Source organism: Scylla paramamosain, chromosome 13, assembly GCF_035594125.1.
Source record: "Scylla paramamosain isolate STU-SP2022 chromosome 13, ASM3559412v1, whole genome shotgun sequence".
NCBI classification, from domain to species: Eukaryota; Metazoa; Arthropoda; class Malacostraca; order Decapoda; family Portunidae; genus Scylla; species Scylla paramamosain.
In genome coordinates this window covers 15,179,585-15,189,506 of record NC_087163.1, presented here as the reverse complement: position 1 = coordinate 15,189,506, position 9,922 = coordinate 15,179,585, and positions in this window count along the sequence as shown.

Sequence of the window (9,922 nt, the reverse complement as noted above, 5' to 3'; positions counted from 1 at the left end):
AGCAGAAGACAGTACCAAGCAACTTGTTGGGCTCGTCTCACAGCTTATACTTGAAGTGAGCGATCTTCGGAGAGAGGTCAGAGAACGCTCATGCTCACGTTCGCGTTCTTCCTCCAGACACCACTTCCGGCGCCGCCAGCGTTCAAAGACTAAGACGCCGGAGACTTCTGGTTTCTGCTACTACCATGAAGAGTTCGGGAAAGACGCAAGAAATTGCAAGGCCCCCTGTACCTTCGCCAAGTCTTTAAACCCCAACAGCGAGCACTAGCGGCGCATAGTGTTCGCGACACCTCGTCTGCGCTACTGAAGTTGTATGACCCTCTCTCCCGGACCAAGTTCCTCATCGACTCTGGTGCAGACGTCAGTATTCTCCCTGCCCCTGGTGTAGACCGGACGTTGCCTCCCCTCCTTCACCTTCACGCCGCCAATGGTACGGAGATTCCTGTGTACAAGCGAAGCACCTTGCAACTTCACCTGAACCTCCGCCGTACCTTCGAGTGGACGTTCTACGTAGCAGCCGTCACGCAACCAATTCTAGGTGCTGACTTCCTCCGACACTTCGGTCTCCTAGTGGACATCAAGGGTCGGAAGCTGCTCGATCCTCTCACCTCAGTCACAACAAAGGGTCAGGTCACTCATGGTGATAGCACACAGATCTCCCTCGTCAAGGCAGACCACCAGTTCTCCTCCCTGCTGAAGTCCTTCCCTAAGCTGACGCAGCCGTACTCAGCCAGCAAGCCGGTCACACACCACGTCTCGCACCACATCGAGACCAAGGGACCTCCTACCCACGCCAAGGCCCGCCGCCTAGCTCCAGAGCGCGCCAGACAAGCCAAGGCAGAGTTCGAGTCCCTCATTCAGCAAGGCATCATACGGCCCAGCTCCAGCAACTGGTCTTCCGCTCTCCACATCGTGCCTAAGAAAAATGGCGAACTACGACTATGTGGAGACTACCGCGCTCTCAACTCGCGCACCGTCGAGGACAGGTACCCAGTGCCTAACATCCAGGAGTTCTCTTCTCAGCTCTCCGGATGCACCTACTCCTCGAGGATCGACCTTGTGAAAGCTTTTCACCACATCCCCGTCCATCCAGTGGACATTCCGAAGACTGCTCTCATCACACCCTTCGGATTGTTCGAGTACGTCAGGATGCCCTTTAGTTTAAGGAATGCCGCTCAAACCTTCCAACGCTTCATCGACGAAGTCCTTCGAGGTCTCCCCTTCTGCTTCGCGTACATCGACGACCTCCTCATCGCCAGTCCTGACGCAGAGACGCACCAACAGCACCTCCAGCAAGTACTCACCCGTTTGCAAGACTACGGGGTGCAAGTCAACGTCGACAAGTCTGTGTTTGGGGTCCCCTCCATCACCTTCCTTGGCCACACTGTCTCCTTGGAAGGCATCACTCCACTGCAAGAAAAGTGCGAGTCCATCCAGAACTTCCCCAAGCCTACAACACAGCGCCAACTCAAGCAATTCCTGGGGATGCTGAACTACTACAACCGCTTCATCCCCAGCTGCTCACTACTTCTTCAGCCGCTCTACGCGATGATCAAGCCTTGCAAGAGAGGACAGTCCATCTCCTTAGTCTGGACTCCAGCCACTGAGGAAGCTTTCACAGCAGCAAAACAAGCTCTCAGCTCCGTCTCACCTCTCAGCTTCCCTGCCCCAGATGCCATCATCTCTATCGCCACAGACGCTTCTGACATCGGCATCGGAGCAGTTCTACAGCAGTATGTCGACGGAGGTTGGAAACCGCTCTCTTTCTTCTCAAAGAAATTTAACAAGGCGGAATCCAAGTACAGTACTTACGACAGGGAACTTCTCGCCATCTACAAGGCCATCAAGCGTTTCCGGTACTTCGTGGAAGGTCGCAACTTCCATGTATACACCGACCACAAGCCACTCACTTCGAAGTCCCTGCACATCAAGACCTCCTGTTCACCGCGACAACTGCGTCACATCGACTTCATCTCGCAGTTCACCACGGATTTGCGCTACGTCAAAGGTGAACACAACGTCCCAGCTGATGCTCTCTCGCGCAACATCTCTGCTGTGTCATCTTCTCCCATCGACTACACTGCCATCGCTGCTGACCAGGCCAATGATGAAGTGCTGCGGCAACTCCAAGACAACCCCGCACTACAGATGAAGAAGATACAACTCCCAGGAACCACAGTGCACGTTTACGCTGACACTTCCACCGATTCCTGTCGGCCCTACCTGCCGAAGACCCACCGGTATCGTGTTTTTCGTCAGCTGCACGACCTCTCCCACCCTGGCATCCGAGCATCTCAGCAGATGATGACCTCACGCTTCATCTGGTCTGGCATCAACAAAGACGTCAGGCTGTGGACCCGCACATGTGTCAAGTGCCAAGCCTCCAAGGTGTGGCGACACACACGCTCTCCTGCGGCCGCCTTCACTCCAGTCTCTTCACGGTTCGACCACGTGCATGTCGACCTCGTTGGACCACTACCCTACTCTGACGGTTACCGGTACCTTCTCACCTGCGTCGACCGCTTCATACGCTGGCCGGAAGCTGCACCTTTGGCGGACATCACAACGGACTCCGTCGCACGTGCCTTCATCACTACTTGGATATCCAGGTTCGGTGTCCCTCTCAGCCTCACTTCTGACCGTGGCAGCCAGTTCGAGTCCAGTATGTGGAACAAGGTGATGTCACTACTAGGCATCCAACGCTTCAGGACGGCCAGTTACCACCCGCAGGCAAACGGCACCGTTGAGAGATTCCACCGTCAGCTGAAATCTTCCTTAGCTGCCTCTGCCACACGTGCAGACTGGTCCCAGGCACTTCCTCTTGTACTCCTTGGCATACGGACATCACTAAAGGAAGACCTACACCACTCCTCCGCCGAGCTCGTTTATGGTACCAAGCTCAGGTTACCTGGCGAACTCCTAACTCCTGCACCTCGCTCTACTCCTTGCAGCGTTCAGGACTTTGCTGCCAACCTCTCTGACTTCATGCAGCGTCTGCAGCCTGTCCAGCCTCGCACGTCTCCCTCCAAGACTTTTGTCAGCCAGGATCTGGACACTTGCACGCACGTGTTCGTCAGGGTTGACGCTGTGAAGAAGCCCCTGCAGCAGCCCTACCAAGGCCCCTTCAAAGTCCTGAGCAGGAGGAGAAAGACGGTCACTGTGGACAAGGATGGTAAGGCTGACACCATCTCCATCAACCGAGTCAAGCCTGCCTACCTCCTTCACAGTGACCCGGCCGTCATCAACACCATCGGCCAGAACGTCGCCTCCAACACCACTCGCCACAAGAAGACGGTTACGTTCCTCCTACCTCGTCACTAGGGGGGGGGAATACTGTAGCGGGACACAAGTCACCGCTCCTAGCACTCCGTTTTCTGTTAATTTTTCACCCTTCCGTTTTCACTCTCTCTACTGCACACGCTCTTGTCTTTCATCTCTTTTTCATCACTTTATACATTTCTCTTACTTGTCACATTCTGTGCACGATCTTTTACACATGTATTACACATCTTCTCAATACATCTTACTACTCCTTTCTTCACACAGACATACACACACACATACACTCTCTTTTTCCATAATTTTGTATGTGTCGTTTGTTGTGTTAAGTAATTGTTATATATATTGTTCATGTTTTTACTGAATAAACATTGTGGGCCGCTCTTAGGCATCAAGGCCCGCGCCACTCCCTGAGTGGCGAATCTTCCAGAACAGAACTGAATAAACAGAATACCCAGGCTAAGTTTCCTTTGCCAGAGCTACACAGTTAAGACACTGGAAACTGTTACCCTTAAAGGACTAAACACTGCTATGACCAAGAGGCATAGTTGGGAGCCTAAACTTCTCGCTTGAGCAACTTACGGGCGGCCAAGTAGCACTTCACCTTCGCTACAGTGGAAAACTCTGCAGATTCAAGAGCGTGGGCACAAGAGCAGGTTAAGTCATTGCGCACATAAACGCAGCATGCTTTGGATCGAAAATGAGGATAGAGAAAGTAGGAGGGAACAGAAAAGGGGCTACTGTCAGTTGCCTCAGACACCTGAGTTTCAGTGAGGAAAAGAAGATGAGGTTTAGAAGAGGAGAGGTGGTGTTCTACAGATTGAAAATTAGATCTTAGACCGCGAATGTTGCAAAAGTTAATGAAGAAAAAGTTGAGGGGGGTGTCAAGACACTTAGGGTCATCGACAGAAAGGCAGTCCGACCTGGGGACATTTATGGTCCCCTCCCCAGATGGGGACTCCGAGGCTGGTGTAGGAGTCGCCATGATTTTTAATTTTTTGAGTGAAGGGTGTGTGTGTTATTAGGTGCTTGTAGTTTTGTGTGGAGGAAGAGAGTTGTCTTTGGAGGGCAGGCTGTGACTGCCCCCTTGTGTTGTGAGACACAAAGGGAAACGTTCAGTGAGGTCACAGCTGGGTTTAATGATAAGTTCACAGCACCCCCTGTACAGTGTTTTAGACCTCACTGGGAGTAATTATCGTTCGTTGTTCGTTATGTGTCCAAGACACTGACCGCACTGACCTAGGCCTCTATATCTTCCTCACTTCCCTCCAGGTTCTTCTGATTCAAGGTTAAAGTTATGATTAATACTACTTAAAAAAATAAAAATTTAAAGAGAGGCTATAATTTATTCAAAAGACAAACCTTATTGCCCCAAGATTTTGGAGACCCTCATTTCCCCGAGAAAGAGCCCTCTCTCCAGGTATCTGCAAGATGCAGAACGTCCCATCATAATATGGTTGTTTTTCACGCGTGTGACCCATCCGGAGATGGACCAGTACAGTTCCCTGAGTGGCGTCCCCGCGTATGGACATACGTCCACGGAAGGACAGCAAAAGAGGTTATCTCCCCCATCTTTGTGGGGGCAACTAAAGCCTTCCACTTGTTCTGCCAAATACGACTGGCACCCGTATAGCTGAGTACAAATCATGAAATGGAACGGAACATGAAGGAGCATCTCGAGTTGCCGTCTCTTTAGCCAGCCTATCGACCTTCTCATTCCTCAATATTCTCACTTGTACCGGGACCCAACAAAGTCGTACTTGGTAGCTCTAGGCTGGAGAAGGTAGAGCCACTCAAGAACCGATAAGACAAAAGGATGAAGGGAAGAAAGACTAAAGTTCCACAACAAAGAGAACACTACGAGAGTCGCAAAAAATTGTAAAACGTGAAGAAGGAAGAAGGAAAATCATGGCACACGGCAAAAAAAAAAAAAAAAAAAACAGTGGAGGCTACCACATCCGCAGAATGATGGAAATAGTAACATCATATCTGAACCCGGTATCAAGGTTTCATCCACTTATAAATACAAGGGTGGAATTGGAATGCGTGGAACAGTATTCTACAAATAATGCATGGGTCTCATAACAATATGTAACACGATTTTTGTCTTTAACAAGAAAATGTTATTTTACAACTTTCTTCATCGCAAAACAATAGAAAATGTCCATTATTCCTGTCAAACTTTGCTCTTGTGGTTTTTAGAATTTTTTTTTTGTCCCAGATAGCTAAATTTCATCATTTTCATCATTTTGGACAAAAAAAAATTCAAATTATACGAACATTTATTTTAAAACCTCTGTAACTAATTTTTAGGGATAAAAATTAACATTTTTTTTTCTTAATTTGCGTAAATATAACAAATCACTTACGTATGAGCCCCAAATGTAGTCTACCATCATGTTTTCATTTAAGGATCCCTGATATTTCTGTACAAAGTTCATTATATCTTGGTGGAAGCGTTGTCCTTGTTCCTCTGAATATGCTCTGAATATGAACATATTCTCCTTGAAGCTTTCGAGGTGAGCATCTAGTATATAGACTTTCAAGGGCGTTCTGCAGCCCATCTCACCATAGGTTTTCACTAAAGCTTGAGCCAGTTCCATATAGTTATCAGCCTTGCTGTTGTCAAAGAAGCCCTGTACTACAGCAGTGAAACTACAAAGTTTTTTTTTTTTTTTCTCCCTTTCTGTGAGCTTTTGTAGAAATTCTGAGTACTCCATAATTTTCCTTACTTGTGGTCCAATGAAGATACCAGCTTTCACCTTTGCCTGTGAAAGCTTAGGAAAGAAGTGTTCCAGATATCTGAAGGCATCAGACTCCTTGTCGAGAGCTAACAACAAACTGTTTCATGAGACCCAGTTTGATGTCTAGCGGAGGAAACAAAACCTTTTGAGGATTCACCAATGGCTCATGTTTTATATTGTGTGCTCCCACTGCAGTGTCAGTCTTTGGAGACCAGTGTTTTCTCTGGTAATGTGCTGCTCTGTCTCTAATGTCCCAAAGAAATCATGGATTCTTGGTAAAACCTCCTTGCAGTCCCATCAAGAAAGCCACCATCTTGAAGTCTCCAGTAACTTCCCAACTACTTGTTTTAGTTCAAAGTTTCCAGTAGAAGCTTTACACTGTTGTAGTCCTCCTTAAGATACACAGAATGAGCAAGAGGGAGAGATGGATATTTGTTTTCATTGTGCAGAAGTATAGCTTAAAGGTATCTGGAGGAGCTATCACCAAGTCTGTCATCAAGTAAATCCCATTCCTTCAGCCTTGAAATTAAAAGCACACCATTTGATTTTGTCAAACTAAGATATCTGATGAGGTTATTGAGGTCTCTTTGGTTTGGGTAGTAAGAATTCCTTTTAACTAAAACTGTATTTGTGATGACAGTCTTCCTTTCTGTTTAGTTCATCTTCTGACTTGCTACTTTCTTCTAATAGTTGACTTTTTTCGGGAGGAGCTGGTAAAGGATGATCAGCACCGTGTGGTACTGGTGTAGTGGAAGAAGGAATGTCTGGATACAACAGTATGAGTCTCTGTTAAACTTATATTATTTTTATTCTTAATTCTTAATTGGACTTTACTCTTGAAAAACTAACAGCTATTTTACCTTCTAGTGTTCTCTTACAATGCTCACAAGCAAAATAAGGCGCCTTGGTCAACAACTGCCACACCAAAATATCCTACGTAAGCTTAACACATTTTTTCCAAAATGCTGTCACAGATAACTTCTTTCCTCTTGTCTTGATGAAATAACCACATATGTAGCAAAATGCATCTGGAGAATGATTGGAACCTTTTGATGCCATTTCACCTCTTGTGATGTGTCTTCTCAGGCAGCCAAAGCAGAACTGATTGATGGTCTGCAAGCCCCTATTTTTATATTGTCAAACAGTACTCTAGAATATTCTTAGTCTTTTTAGAATGTATTCCAGAATGTTCTCAATCTTTCTAGAATATTCTTGAGCCTACTTTAGAATACTTTGAATCATTCTAGAAAATTCTTTGTAGATTCTAGAAAATTCTTGATACCTCTTCATATTTCTACTGTATTCTACAAAGTTCTAGAATATTCTGGAAATGTTTACATTGAATAAAATGTTCTAAAATGTTCAAGAAACTTCTAAAAATGTCTGGTAGAACATTCTAGAAGGTTTCAGATTCCTGAAATGTAACCAGATTCTTCTAAATATGATAAATTTCTTGCTAGATCTAGTCATTTCAAGAATGATCTTTAAAAAAATAAATAAATAAATTAGAAGATTTTATATTCTTTATTTCATTGGTTTAACTTATTTGCAACATTTCAAAAGCAGTTAGATAAGCAATTGAGATTTTGTAAAGGACGAAAACCAATAGTAACCCATATTATAACGAAATAACGCAAAAAATGTAAATTCATAGTTCTAACCACAAAAGTTTTAGGTAATATATATATATATATATATATATATATATATATATATATATATATATATATATATATATATATATATATATATATATATATATATATATATATATATATATATATATAGTGTAATTATTCAGTAATTATTCTTATTAATGATAGCAGATTCGCATGCAGTAAAAGTGGGAGGATTTCCAATAACCATCCAATAGGAACATAAAGGAAGGGAAGGTACATTCAACGTCACCATGGGAGATGCAACCCTGATAAGTGTTTTCAAAACCTTCCTCTTAAAAAAAAAAAAAAGTTGAAATCATAGGAAGGACGAAATACACAAGTAGACAGAGAGTTCTAGAGTTTACCAGAAAAAGGGATGGATGATTGAGAATACTGGTTAACTCTAGAGAGATGGACAGAATTGGGGTGAGAAAAAGAAGAATGTCTTGTGGAGCGAGGCCGCGGGAGGAGGAGAGGCATGCAGTTACCAAAATCAGAAGAGCAGTTAGCATGAAAATAGCGGTAGAAGATAATAAGATATGCAATACTGTAGCGATGAGAGAGGCTGAAAACATTTAGCCAGAGGAGAGGAACTGATAAGACGAAAAGCTTTTGATTCCACGCCGTCAAAAGAACGGTATGCATGTGAAGCATACTCCATACATGGACGGATAAAGTCCCTGTACAGAGTTAGCAGCGGAGGTGGTGAGAAAAACAGGCAGAGACTACTCAGAACGCTTAACTTCATAGAAGCTGTATTAGCTGGAGATGAGTTATGAAGTTTCCAGTTTAGATTATAAGTAAAGGACAGCCTGAGGATTTTCAGTGTAGAAGAGGGGGGCAGTTAAATGTCACTGAAGAAGAGGGAATAGTTGTCTGAAAGGTTGTGTCGAATTGATGGAGGAATAGAATTTTTGTGACATTAAACAATATAACAATACAATATGTTTTCTAAGTCCCAATCAGAAATTTTAGAGAGATCAGAAGTCAGGCGTTCTGTGGCTTCCCTGCATGAACTGTTTACTTACTTAAGGGTTGCATGTCTATGAAAAGACGTGGAAAAGTGTAAAGTGGTATCATCAGCGTTGGAGTGGAGAGGACAAGAAGTCTGGTTTAGAAGACTATTGATGAAGATAGGAAGACACTAATAAGGAAGAGAGTGGGTGACAGGATAGAACCCTAAGGAACATCAATGTTAATAGATTTAAGAGAAGAACAGTGACCGTCTACACAGCAACAATAGAACGGTCAGAAAGGAAACTTGAGATGAAGTTGCAGAGAGAAGGATGGAAGCTGTAGGAGGGTAGTTTGGAAATCAAGTTTTGTGCTAGACTCTATCAAAAGCTTTTGATATATCTAAGGGAACAGCAAAAGTTTCACCAAAATTTCTAAAAGAGGACCAAGACACAGTAAAAAAAAGCTAGACCACCAGTAGAGTGGCCTTGACGGAATCCATAATGGCGATCAGATATGAGGTTCTGAAGTGATAGATGTTTAAAAATCTTACTGTTGAAGATAGATTCAAAACTTTGATGAGATGGGAGTTAAAACTATATAACAGTAGTTTGATGGATTAGAACGGACACCCTTTCTAGGAACAGGCTGAAAGTAGCCAAACTTCCAGCAACAAGGAAAGGTAGATGTTGATAGAGAGGGCTGTAATAATTTGACTGGCAATGTGCAAGTATGGAGGCACAGTTTTGGAGAACAATGCGAGGGACCCTGTCAGGTCCATATGCCTTCGGAGGGCGTGGAAAGCATCACTGTGAAGGATATTTTTGGGTAATATGAAGTAGTCACAGGATGGAAGAGAGAGAGGAACAAGCCATGAATCATCCAAGGTAGAGTTTTTAGCAAAGGTTTGAGCGAAGAATTCAGCTTTAGAAATAGATGAGATCGTAGTGGTGGCATCAGTTTAAAATGAATGAGGTAAAGATGAAGAAGCAAATTTACTGGAGATGTTTTTGGCTAGATGCCAGAAGTGATGAGAGGAGTTAGATCTTGAAAACATTTTTACACTTTCTGTTAATGAGGGAATTTTTTTAGCTAGTTGGAGAACAGACTTGGCATGATTCCGGATAAAAATATAAAGTGCATGATATACCTATTGTGGACAACTTTTCTATCATGTATAACCATAGAACAAGCTGTGCTAAACCAAAGTTTAGGTCAAGAGAAAGAGTGAGTAATGTATGCTTCCATGTCAGACACTATCACCTCTGTTATGTACCAGAGACGGGT